Source organism: Rhinatrema bivittatum, chromosome 7 (assembly GCF_901001135.1).
Source record: "Rhinatrema bivittatum chromosome 7, aRhiBiv1.1, whole genome shotgun sequence".
In the NCBI taxonomy this organism is placed as follows: domain Eukaryota; kingdom Metazoa; phylum Chordata; class Amphibia; order Gymnophiona; family Rhinatrematidae; genus Rhinatrema; species Rhinatrema bivittatum.
Window position 1 is genome coordinate 15,744,917 of NC_042621.1, and position 14,187 is coordinate 15,759,103.

The window sequence follows — 14,187 nt, forward strand, 5'->3', positions numbered from 1 at the left end:
GCGAGCCGATGCACGTATTTTATAAAATCGGTGCGTCCATGTGTGCGCTGGGTAGCGCGTGCACATGGATGCTCTTGCGCACCTTAGAAAATCTACCTGTAAGTGCATAACAGTGGGCAAACTTTATGAATTATGATGTACTGTATTTCTATCACTGTGTACAGTATATACTGTAAGCGTATCACATTACAGCTTAAATTATAGTCCGCTCTAATGCATTTATTAAAATTGTCTTTGCCTGTGTTGTTAGTTATTGCAGTTTGCTTTGATAAAGATATTCTATTCACTGACTTATCATTTTCCCATGAACTGAACCTATTTTAGCTTGGGGGGGGTCACGCAAGTATAAGCCACACTTGGTTCCTAGATTCCAGGATTTAAACAGTAGGACATAGGTTCCCATTCTTCCGGGACAATGCAGAGGTTTAAACAGCTAAACAGGTTTAATTATGACACTCGCTTTCAGGCTCGAGGTTTCACAGTTTCAAGACAAGCAAGGGTCTCTGGCTAAAGGCTTCATAGATACAAGGCAATAAAACGTTTCTAGGTTCATGGATACAAGGAAAGGCAAGCGATTCACAATTATAAAGCAAGTTGTGAATTTCTAGGTTCAAGGATTCGCAGGTTGAGATATTTCCAAAGTTTAAGGCAAGGCAGGATTTCTGGTTCACGTCTTCACAGGTTCAAAGCAAGACGGGGTTTCTGGGTTGAGACTTCACGGGTCTCCTCTGGGTTCTCACAGTTTGGCCCTCTAACTCTTGAATTGAGGGGAACAACGTATCTTCCCCAATATTCCTCTTTTGGGAGCCCTGTGGATCAATCCAGCTTCTCAGGGCAGGGTAACTGGGGCTAGGCTTGGGACTGCATGCAGGCCAAGCCTTACCCACTTGTGTAGTTTCTCTATAGCAGTGCCACCTGGTGGCTCAAAAACAGAACTTCAGCCTTCCATCCCAGCACTCTCCTGGTTGAAAGCTGGCCAGAATTATTTTATTATGATATTGTATCACCACAAAATTACAGTTACATAACAGATGCAAGAAGACATGGCTAAGACTAAAGGGCTTTTACTGAATTGTAGGGAGGATTATTATTAACGTCTAAAATTTTGTAGAAATAAAATTGATGAATACCTAAAAAGCAATATTGTAGTAAAGGGGTGTCCAGCTCTGGTCCTCAAAAGCCACAGACAGGCCAGGTTTTCAGGAAATCCACAATTAATATGCATGAGATAGATTTGTATACAATGGAGGCAGTGCCTGCAAATCTATCTCATGCATATTCATTGTGGATATCCTGAAAACCTGGTCTGTTTGTGGTTCTTGAGGACTGGAATTGGTCACCCCTGTTGTACTAGTTTAAATAAATGTTTACAGGCTTAGGTGACCCCCCTTATTAAAAAAAAAAAAAAGAAGGGATTGGCTGCTGGGTGCTACAGAATAATAATACTTAAATATGATGTTACCAATTTGCAAAATAAACATTTATAGCATAAATGTTTAACAGCTACCCATCAAAGCCCAGTTTTCAGCATCTATTTATTTGTTTTCAAAATTTGTATTCTGCACGTCAGTGCTCCAGGCCCTCCTATTCTCGAAGCTAGACTATTGCAACTCCCTCCTCCTCGGGCTCCCAGCATCCACCTCTGCAACTACTGCAAAATGCAGCTGCCAGATCTCTCACAAACAGCAAGCGCTCCACCCACATCACTCCCATTCTTAAAGACCTCCACTGGCTCCCCATAACCCACAGAATACAATACAAAACCCTAACCCTCATGCATAAGACCATCAACAATGAAAAGATAGACTGGCTAAAGGACACCCTCCAACCACACGACTTGCAAAGAAACCTCCGATCCAAAAACACCGGACTACTAACCATTCCTTCCCCAAAACTGGCTCACCTTACCACAACAAGAGAACGCGCCATCTCAACTGCAGGCCCCTCACTGTGGAATAAACTCCCGACCCAAATCAGAACGGAACCCTCAACCCAGACATTCAAGAAGATCCTAAAAACATGGCTATTCCAGAAAGCCTTCCAGCCAACGAGTTAACTTCATCCCCCTCACCCTACAACCATGGTTAAACTCACTCCTTTCCTCACCCCTCTCTAAGCCCCCAACAGCCTCTCCCCACCCCTCTCCCATTCCCCTCCCCCACCTCAGCCACCGAGCCCTTATTCAAGTGTCTAAAACGCCAGTTATTTATTATTTACCCCTTCAAGAAGAATAAGGCACCTCCGTTTCAGCATTTCATACTCCCTTATGTTCCAAACTAGAGTTCCAAATGGTTAAATTAAGTCACTTTGTTTCTTTGTATATCATATGATAGTTCCAAACTGTTAAACTTTTATTTTATTTTATTTTATTCTGTTACAATGTAAAAATAATAAGACACCGTTGTCATATTATCCTATGAGTTACTCTGTAAACCGATGTGATATGCCATATTGAATGTCGGTATAGAAAAACCAAACAAATAAATACATAAAAATAAATAAATAATACAATCGGGGAGCTTATTTAATAACTGAAGTCTGATCATGGAAAAGGCAAGAACCTGGACTTATGATAAATGAACAGAATGGAATGATAGAACCCCCAATAAAAAGTGACTGGAAGACTGGAAGAGAGTGCAGGTGGTAACATAACATTTTGGAATTACATTTGCCCAGGTGGACCTTTGTGATATAATAGTTTATGTAGCAGCATGACAATTTTGAACTTTTCATGCTATAGTAATGTTAGCCAGTGCAGTGCAAGGAGAATGGAAGAAATATGATCGTGAGGACCAAGTGGTTAGGGGAAGAGGAATAGCCTAGTGGTTAGAGCAGTGGCTATGAACCAAGAGACAAGGGTTCAGGTCCTGCTGTCACTCCTTGTAACCTTGGGTAAGTCACTTTAGCCTCCATTGCCTCAGGTACAAAACTTAGATTGTAAGCCCTCTGGGGATAGGGAAATACCTACAGCACCTGAATGTAAACTGATGTGATATCTCAGACTGAATGTTGGTATAAAAATAATAATAAATAAATGAGTCCAGTTAGGAGTCTGGCCACTGAGTTTTGTACCATTTAGTGCTCTTAGCATATTAGCTGGGAGATTTATGAGCAAAGAATTAAGAACCAAAGCCTGCAAGGTTTTCCTAAAATCATGGCTTTAGCCTGTGCAGCATCGGGAGCTTAGCAAAGGATGATTTCATCGGAGATCTTATTTGAGACTTTATTGGCAATTCTAGATCAAGGATGCTGCCAAGATTACATATATACTTTAATTTTTAAATTCTCAAAATGAAAAACAGAGGAGACAACATCTAAAGGGAGCCTGTTTAGGATCGTAGTCTTGGTCTTATCGAGATTAAGAGCCAGGGGATTATGTGTGAGGCGCCAATAGTTGAAAAATAGATGTTCAAAAAGTCATTGGTAGCAGACCAGGAGCTTTGTTTGGGTACAGAAAGCTGAATGTCATTAGCATAAAGCAGGAGTCATATAAAGGTTAAAATGTGCCACAGAAAGTGCAGGACATTGAGGTTCCCCTGATGTGATTATGGTGCCAGCTTGAAGATGTCGCTGAGTATGGCCAGGTAAATAAGATGTGAACCAGTTAAGAACAGTTCCAGAAATTTCAAGATGCCTGAATAAGATGGAATGACTCAAGGTGTCGCGTGCATGACTTCCTGTTTTCTCCAGCACTAAAAGGACCTTGTCAGAGGCAAACAGGAAGCTGTTGTTCAATGCTAGAAGTTGAGTCCAGCCAAGGCTGTGATTGATGAGTATTTGAGCCCCGTGGGTGCCACAATACCACAATATTGCACAGTAATAGATTTTGTTAAAAAATGCCAGCTGCTGTTATTTTTGTTAATGGGATCTTATTCTCCAACTGAACATGTACTTAGAGAAGCTGTGGTATTTTATTTAAAGAAGTCAGATGGCAGCTAAACAAAACCACTAAGATTTTTCTGGTTAATTTTTGAGGTTATATTAGAAATGAAAGCTCTACATGTTTAGCTACGTCTACCATTATGAGCCAATGTGAATCAGAGTGCTTGTACTGAGGCTCTAGGTTGCCACAGGCTCCAGATTTTTAGGATAGGTTGATCCAGTCCTCATTTTACCCCCATGGCATGCAAGAACTTGTAGGTCTGATTTCTCTATTGCATTCCTTAAAAGTGAGAATACAAGTCCCTGCATGTAGTGGGATAAAACTAGGACTGGATCAACCCGTCCTGAAATTCTGGATCCAGTTGGCCAACCCTACTGTACAGTCCTTATACTGCTGTATGTAAAGCAGGCTGCAGCATGAGTAACTGAAGAGCCAAGATTTTGGCTAAAATAGCTTCTTTCACCTCCCCTTTTAACCATGCTGGTAATCATTTTCCTTTCTTTCCACCTTTTTTAATGTGTGGAATACATCTGGACTGTGCTTCTAGGATGGTATTTTTTAACAATGACCACGCCTCTTACACATTTTTTACCTTTGTATTGCTCCTTTCAGTTTTTTTCTTACAATTTTTCTCATTTTATCAAAGTTTCCCTTTTGAAAGTTTAGCACGAGAATCATGGATTTGCTTACTGTCCCTCTTCCAGTCATTAATTCAAATTTGATCATATTATGATCACTGTTGCCAAGCGGCCCCACCACCGTTACCTCTCTCACCAAATCCTGTCCTCCAGTGAGAATTAGATTTACAATTGCTCCCTCTCTTGTCGGTTCCTAGACCAATTGCTCCATAAAAATGTCATTTATTCCATCCAGGAACTTTATATCTCTAGCATGTACCGATGATAAATTTACCCAGTCAATATTGGGGTAATTGAAGTCTCCCATTATTACCGCACTTCCAATTTGGTTAGCTTCCCTAATTTCTCTTAGCATTTCACTATCAGTCTGACCATCTTGACCAGGTGGACAGTAGTATACTCCTATCACTATAGTCTTCCCTGACACACAAGGGATTTCTACCCATAAAGATTCAATTGTGCATTTAATCTCATGCAGGATGTTTATCCTGTTGGACTCCATGTCATCCCGGACATAAAGCGCCACACCGCCTCCTGGGTGCTCCTCTCTATCATTGCGATATAATTTGTACCTCGATATAGCACTGTCCCATTGGTTGTCCTCCTTCCACCATGTCTCTGAGATGCCAATTAAGTCTATGTCATCATTCACTGCTATACATTCTAATTCTCCCATCTTACTTCTTAGACTTCTGGCATTAGCATACAAACATTTCAAAGTTTGGTTTTTGTTTGTATTTTCATTCTGCTTTTTAATTGATAGGGATAAGTTAGATTTTTTTAGCTCAGCTGAGATTTTTTATTACAGGCACTTGGACTACTTTTCTTATAATTGGAACCTCACTGTCGGGATGCCCTAATTCTAATTCTAATGCCCTAATTCTAATTCTAAAGCCATAGACTTTCCGCTCACTGTGCTTGGCCTAGATCTTCTCGAATTCCTTTATCGTGGGAGTGCGTTCCATGCATGCATGCACCACCCTTTCTGCTATGAAATAATTTTTGATATTTTTCCTGAGTCTATCCCCTTGGAGCTTCATACTGTGACCTCTTGTTGTAAAGCATTCTTTCTTCCAGATCAGGTTTGCTGCTGCTTCTTTCTTTTTTTAAAATCTTAATTATTTATTTAAACGTTTTCAGTAAAATATGGCCATTAATAACAATGCTGACAAGAAATATATCCAAGGGATTAATAATTTAAGTACAGAAAGGACTAAATCATTATGAAGCACCGGTTTGCTTCTTCATTTTTACCTTTGAGGTATTTGACTGTCTCTTTCATCCTCCAGCGCTGATTTTCTGCCAGGTCAAGCCAAGTCATCAGCCTGGAACCTTTCTGAAAGTTTCTTTCTTTATGCCAGCTCGAACACTGGGCCTGGTGCTATACCTTTACAAAGCAAAATTACCAATATATTCTGCCCTGTTTCTTCTCTCCTCTAGAGTACATATATTTAGGTCCTTGAAATTATGGAAGTAAAATTGATCGGGCAAATAAAAGATAGGAGGCAGATACGATTTATTTATTTATTTTATTGCTATTTTGGCCTGCCTTTCCACACAGGTACTCATGGTGAAGAAAAAAAGGCCAGGAAGTTACAGCGAAATGCAGAGCAAACAAATTACCATCAAAAATATGAAAATAACAAAGTAAAAATAAAAATCACAAACCTAAAATGTAAAAAACAAACAAAAGAAACTTGACACCACATGGACACAGAGATAAGAGCCAGGCCTTAATCAATTGTATAAAACAGGGGTGGTCAACTCCGGTCCTCAAACAGGGTACCACATAATGAAGAAGCATGAGATAGATTTGCATACAGTGGAGGCAGTGCATACAGATCTATTTCATGCATATTCACTGCAGATTTCTTGAAAACCAGACCTGTTTGAGGTGCTTGAGGACCGGAGTTGGCCACCCATGATCTAAAAACCTCACTAGTTAAATGGTTGCATCTTGGCAAAGAATTCCAGAGATGAGGGCTGTACTAGAAAGAAAAGGCCCACTCTTCAGTCCCAGAGGCAGAGCACTCAGCACATAGCATGAGTAAGGAAAGAGGAAAGCAGTTTGATAATTTGAGGATTACTAGTGTTTTGTCTATTAGCTGATTATGGTATTGAAAATGTGTTATGAGCCATGGACATGCAATTTGCCATGTTACCAGTAATGCATTGGTCTCACTAGGCCATAAGGCTTACTGGCCAAAATAAGGTATATTATCTTGCCTGTGGCAACAGTTTAGCATGGATTCTATACCAATACTGCTTTCAGTATTTTATTTCTGACCATTTCCCAACTGAGAAGGAACATATACAGAATTACAAGCATTTGGAAAATGTGCATGCATTAGGCAGCTACAGTTCCCTCTGTGAGACACTGCTCAGGATTTCTGGTTAACCAATGCACAGTCATAGCTTTTAAACTCACCTCATAATAAGCACTCATCGCAGAGACTGTAGAAATTGGATCAGTCTGTAGGGTGGAATGGGATTCATTAAGCAGTTCCACTGATCTACTGGAAGAGGAGATAATGCCACAAATGTCATCGCAGACAAAAACGTGTTTCTTATGAACCATGGCCACCAGCGTTAAAATCCCATTGCTGCTTCACTCCACCTTCCATTGCCTCACGTACAAGCTTAGCTTGTGAGTCCACTGGGGACAGGGAAATACCTACAGTAACTGAAGGTAATACGCTTGAGAAGAGGAATATAAATTCAAAGGGTTAGACTTGAGTTCCAGGTAAATGAAATGTATCACATAAAGACAAGGTATTAAAGTATTGCATGTGACTTTTCTTGGATAAGCATTTTCTGTTCAGCATTCTGGTATCATATACTGTATGTGCTTTGGTGCTAGAGTTCAGGTTTTCTCAATGTGTTTCAAACCTATTAATTTAGTAAGCAAGTAATAATTTAGTTAATACCAATACACACTTAGTCTAGATTTTTAAACTTATGCGCGGGCGTAGATTTGTTCAACCCGGTGCGAACAAATCTACGCCCGATTTTATAACATGCGCGCGCAGCCGCGCGCATGTTATAAAGTCCGGGGTTGGCGTGCGCAAGGGGGTGCACACTTGTGCACCTTGCATGTGCCCGGCCCAAGGGGAACCCTGATGGCTTTCCCCGTTCCCTCCAAGGCCGCTCCGAAATTGGCGCGGGCTTGGAGGGAACTTTTTTTGCGATCCCCCCCACCTTCCCCTCCCTTCCCCTATCTAGCCCACCCCGCAGCCCTAAATAAATCCCCCTACCTTTTATATCCGAAGTTATGCCTGCCTGAGGCAGGTGTAACTTGAGCGCGCTGGCTCACCATCCCCTGGCACAGGCCGCTGTGCTGGAGGACTTGGGACCGCCCACGGACCGCCCCCTAATCCCCAGTCCTGCCCCCTGAACCCGCCCCCGGGCACGCCCCCTTCCCGTCCCTTTTTCGGTCCCAGGACATATGCGCATCTCGGGGCTTGTGCGCGGAGGGGCAGGCAGGGGCAGCTTTTCGGGGGTGTGTAACCCTTTGAAAATCTGCCCTTTAGAGTACTGCATTACCAACAGCATTAACAAATATTCGTCTCTGATAGTTCATAGTCTAGCCTACCATTTTTCTTGTTGCGTGTACATAAAGACATGAGAAAGTAATGTTCTCCTATCTATAACAGCTGTAACCACATATAAATGGAAATGTTCCCTACAAATTTTGCTCATTGGAAACCTGATTTATTTCTGTTAACACATTCAAGGCAGATCTTTTTTGTCAAAGTGCCCTAGAGTATTTTGAAATTTTGCCCAAGTGACCCTGTGATTTAGGCGTGAACTTATTAAGCAAATAGCTCACTAACTGTCATTCACAATACTCTGAAAGTTCTGTAAATTTGCTAAAATCAATGTTGTCCTAACTTGTTGCAATTTTATTTCTTGGATCTGGTTTTTACATATCAAAACATTTTGCAATTTAGATTTTTCCTGAGAAACAAATAGATTACCTAATTTAATAACTTAGCTCATAGGCAAAACCAGATTGCACTCAAGAGATTTAATATAGTATGTAGCCCATAGTTGAGAATACTACACTACATAATGATTCTTTGTTCACTACAAAATTACGCTATGGTCACACTCAGTTCATTGGTTACTGTAAACAGATTAAATAGGATAACAATGCAATTTCTTAAACCTTAGACCTTGTTTTTAACACTAAAATATTTGCATCTAATTTTCTAGTTGCACATTTAAAGGTTCCTTTGAGTATAATCTTTTAAGCAGCATGTGATCATTTTTGACCATAGTTATTTTTAAGATTCTCTTTTGCAAAAATTGGAGAGTAAACATTATTTTTATTTTTTTTGCTTTTATTCATCATGTGCAATGATTTTATATATATGAACTTCTTAAGACAGATGGTTCAGGTTAAAGTTTTGAGCAGAAAAAGTACAAAATGCCTGCAAGTCAATTTGCTCACACAGTTTTCAGGTGCCACATCTTGTGACCAAACCTACAATTAGAGGAAGATAGAACAATGTCACAGGAAAACATGGGCAAGCTTTACTTCTTCCAAAAGCACTACAGCAATTCAGGCCAACCCTTAAATTGAGTAGGGATATGCATTCATTTAGAATGAATGGTCTATCGATAATGAATATTTTTGACTTGTTTGCTCCCGAAAACGTATGAGCAAGTACCTAAAATGAGACATATGTGATTCGTTTCACTCGTTTATGTTTCCCTATTGAAAAGCATTGGCTGCATTAAAGAGATAAGAGTCTGAGGCTGGGCAGATCATATGGGAGTTTCCCAAGTAACCAGCCCTCATGTCTATGACTCATGTGTGAGGTCAGAGGAGAAATGGGATCTGTTGTCATGGAAACCGGACCGACAAAACAAGGGAACATACCAGAGAGAAGTATTTTTCTAACTCAGCGAATCACTGATCGTTTTTACTTGTTGTATTCCCTGACTGTTTCAGCTTGCAGTTGGATTCTCACCCTCATGGAGGACATATCCTGCTTTGCTGCTGTGTTTGAATTCTGTATTTCTACAGTCTTCTGTATCAACAGTGCTTTGGTTGAAGATTAGAGACATTCCATCTATTCTAATCCTGTTGGCCTCTGTTGGAAACAGGATGCTGGGCTTGATGGACCCTTGGTCTGACCCAGCATGGCAATTTCTTATGTTCTTAGCTGCTGTCACACTGTGTCAATTTGCACAGGTTTTAAAATTTGTTTTTAAACATCTTACTGTCACTGCCACTGACATAGAGGAAGGTTAGTGTTTTCCATCATCCCCTTCTCCCCTCTTGGGGGAAGGCACTGCAGGCTGCCTGCCTGGCAGTGGATCTTTTTGCAGTAATTTATTTAATTTTAAACCTATTGCTAACCAGTGTAGTACCAGCATTATAGTTGAACTCTGCCACAGTATCCCACACACAGGCCTATACAGTAAAGCTTGGCCATGGTTACCCTGCTTCTAACCCGCTTTCTACTCACAATTTGGCCGCGTTAGTCCAACCCGTGATTCACTATCCCTTTTAACCCATCCTTACCACTTCTTTAAATCAATGGGTAACCCTTTCCACCCGCAGCATGTATATGAGATGTAAACGATCGGATTAGCTATTCCCTCCCATACAGTAACGTGCGCCCCGATTATTGCCTTTTTAACCTGCAGTTTTGCCGTGTGTTTAACCTGCTAATTTACCGCCTACCCTTACCCCTGCGTTAGGGTGGAGCGTGAGGTCAGAGAGACGAAATTTCACTGGCAAATGACCCCCCTCAGCCCCCCAGGACAAGACCTTTAGAGGAGCCAGGATCAGGCAAACTTTCCCCCAGCCCCCGCTCACCTGCCCTGGTCGTGTCCATGGGTGCCGATCTCCCGTGCGGGTGCGCTGACAGCTCCGGAGCAGGAAGGAAGGACCTGTTGTTTCCAAGCATAACCTCTAAACCTCCATAACTAAAGTCTTGCCTGCCCAACCTAAAATCCAATGCACCGGGAAAGCCATTCTTCAGGATCGGGCAAACTTTCCCCCAGCCCCCGCTCACCTGCCCTGGCGGCGTCCATGGGTGCCGGTCTCCGGAGCAGCCCCAGTCCTCTCTCCCCTCCTCCCGAGGGCAGCTGGCGGTGAGAGCGAGAGCGGCTTCAGCAGCCCGGGGCGGATCGGGCGCTCCCCATGTGAGGCGCGGCTTCCAGCAGCCCTCACTGGCGATGGTGAATGAGTGCATGAGCGCACGCTGTGACCTGAGCCCCCGGCTGGACGTCCGAGGTCACGGCGTGCGCTCATGTGCTCATTCACCATCGCCGGCGAGGGCTGCTGGAAGCCGCGCCTCACATGGGGAGCGCCCGATCCGCCCCGGGCTGCTGAAGCCGCTCTCGCTCTCACCGCCGGCTGCCCCCGGGAGGAGGGAAGACAGGACTGGGGCTGTTCCGGAGACCGGCACCCATGGACACGGCCAGGGCAGGTGAGCGGGTGCTGGGGGAAAGTTTGCCCGATCCTGAAGCATGGCTTTCCCGGTGCGTTGGATTTTAGGTTGGGCAGGCAAGAGTTTAAGCCAGCTGATACTTCTCTGATCCTTTTCTTTTGCTTTAAGTTGGGATCCACTTCCTGGTACCTGTCATTTCAAATGTCATTTGAAATGACAGGTACCAGCGCACCCAGGATACTGTATAGGCGCTGTATAGCACTCTATACAGTAAAATGGATTGCACTTCATGGACGCTTCTTGGATGCGCTTTGGACACGGCTTGCATTTGCATGCTATTTAAATACTGTATTGAGCGGTATGTGATCCGAACTGTGCGTGCGGCAAACGAGCGGGCGCCCGGCACTGCCGCACTTTTTCTACCGCGTCCTTACTGTATCAGCCTGATAGAGAGGCTGTTTTAACTCTCTGTCTAGGTCTATGTCTATTAGTTAGTGCATCCACAAAGATTGCATTAAGTCTGTTTCAGTTACTACCACAGGTACAGCCAACCACTTTGTGGTATTTTTTTACTGCATTTAAATTACTAGTGCACTCACTGCACTGCTTTTTACCAGTACCACTCACACACATAGAACAGCATTATATCATTCTTTGCTTTTTCTGTGTGTGCGCATCTGCATGCACTGAAGTTAGCAGAGCAAAATACTAAATTGTTGTTCTACTGTAATGTATTCATTGTTCCTTACACACAGAAGGAACATTGTAGTAGTTAGTCACACTGGTGTCATCAGTGTGTCCCACATCAATCCACCAAATTTTCAGAAATAAAGATTAATTGACAACATCTTTTGTCCAGCACTGAAGCAGTTAAAATATCTATCATTTCAGGCAAAGGAAGTGGGAAGCCCGCAGTTGGTGGCAGGGGATTTTCTAGATAGACAACAGGGTCCCCCTACTAAAAAGGGATTTTTTCAAATCCCAAATGTCAGCAGGAGAGACAGGCATGTCAAGCTGTAAGAAGTTGAGACTTGGGGAGGATATGCCAGTTGTTCCATCAGTGTCTCAGTCAGATCCTGCTATCTCAGAGGTGAGGGAAAAGGAGGCACTACTAGTAGCAGCAGAGTACAACTTCCAGTGCCTATAGAAGTAGAAGAACATGTGGTGAAACCTAAATCACCATTGCAAACCGTTAGTGCAGCAGAGGCTATAAGATCAGTTTTGTCATCCTCTTCTTATTCAGAGCTTGATGAATCTCTCTTGAAAGGATTTCCCGAAGCAGAGATGTGAGAGGCATTAGCTGAAGACCCTGTATTAGGAGGTTTAGTCAGTACTGTGCTAGCTTCCACTTCACTGACAGAGGAGAGAGAGAGAGAGAGGCAGGAGGGAGAGCAGGCCACACTGATAGTGCAGGAACAGAAGATGCGTGAATCCTCTGCTGCAGTTCCTCAGGCTCCATCTGTGATGACCCCCACTTCATTACCAGCAGTTTCATCCACCCCAAAAGATGTAGACAGAGGCAAGGGATCATGAAAGAAATCTGTGATCTGGAGCTATTTTCAAATGAGGGAGGACCCATGCTTTGAGCGTTGTAACTATTGCAGAAAGGACATTATCCAAGGCTAAGCAACTGGGCCACTTAAGCAATTATGGAATGGAGCATCTACTGAGGAAACAGTATTCCCTTCAATATGCATCTGGAGATGGTAGTAGTAGTAGTTGTAGTCAGGGGGCTCCTTCTGCAAGAGGACACTAGTCTTTGAAAAGGGGACGAGTGTTCCTCAAGCTCCTTCCAAGAATTTGGTTCCTTCTACCAGTCAGGTGGCAGATGGGCAGCAGCAGTTCCCAACTATAGCTAAGAAGCGACAGCCCACAATGGAGGAAATGGGATGGTGTTCAGTGGAACTGTCATGGGGAAAGAGGCAGGCAGCATCCAAAGTGGTGACAAGGACTATTGGTGAGATGAACACTTTAGACGATCAGCCCCTGCAGGTCATTGAGAATGTGGGTCTCAGTAATTTGCAGCAGCTTCTAGCGCCAAACTATAAAGTGCCCTCCAGGACCACTTTCAGCAGAAAGGCCATCCCCAATTTGTACAACATTGTCGTAGCCATCTGCAGGCGCTGCTGGTGAAGGCACAGGGCAGCAGTGTGAATTTCACATTGCGACATATGGACATCCACAAATGCCTCACACTTCTTCCTCTCTCTGATGGCACACTGGTGGGACCTGGCCAAAGTAGGGGCAGGCAGCAACTCCACAGGGGCCAGAGCAACAGGACGCAGGTGGGCTTTGTTACATAATCACCTGGCCGACAATTCCCATACCTCTGCCAATATTTTAGCAGCGATTCGAGAAATGCTGGAGGGCTGGCAGCTGGATCAAAGAGCCAGAAGTCTCAATGAATGTTTCTGTATCACCGACAATGGTTCTAATATGGTCAAAGCAGTATCCAATGGTGTACAATGTGTCACTCATACCTTGCACCTAAGAGTGAAGGAAGCCTTGGGGCTGAAGTCCAGGGATCCAGAGCATGCATACCTGCATGGCTTACTAGAGAAGATCCGTCAGCTAGAGCGCTAGAGGCTGGGGCAGAGGAGGGATGTAGCACAGGAGGAAATACATCACTGGTCAGGTTAGACTATTTATGGGCTGCATAGAGAGAGGAATATCGAGTAAGAAAAGGGAAGTGATTATCCCCTTGTACAGGTCCTTGGTGAGGCCTCACCTGGAGTACTGTGTTCAGTTCTGGAGACCGTATCTACAAAAAGACAAAGACAAGATGGAAGCGGTACAGAGAAGGATGACCAGGAAGGTGGAGGATCTTCATCGGATGACATACGAGAAGAGATTGAAGAATCTAAATATGTACTCCCTGGAGGAAAGGAGGAGCAGGGGTGATATGATTCAGACTTTCAGATACTTGAAAAACTTTAATGATCCAAAGACTATGACAAACCTTTTCCATCAGAAAAAAATCAGCAGAACCAGAGGTCACGAGCTGAGGCTCCAGGGAGGAAGACTAAGAACCAATCCACCACCCTTCACGGAAAGGGTGGTGGATGCCTGGAATGCCCTTCCGGAGGAAGTGGTGGTCTAAAACTGTGAAGGACTTCAAAGGGGCGTGGGATAAACACTGTGGGTCCATCAAGTCTAGAGGACGTGAATAAAAAGGCAGCAAAACACTGCATGAAGCGGCAGTAGCCACAGAGGCATTCACGGAGTGGGATGCCAGTGGTTGGTGTTCCACTTTCACGGA

General features: G+C 43.4%; 1 protein-coding gene across 1 annotated transcript in view; it reads left to right on the forward strand.

Moving 5' to 3' along the window:
- The window catches only part of ADAMTS18 (ADAM metallopeptidase with thrombospondin type 1 motif 18), a 209,733-nt gene that overhangs the window by 128,200 nt on the left and 67,346 nt on the right, over nt 1-14,187 (forward strand). The window lies entirely within an intron of this gene.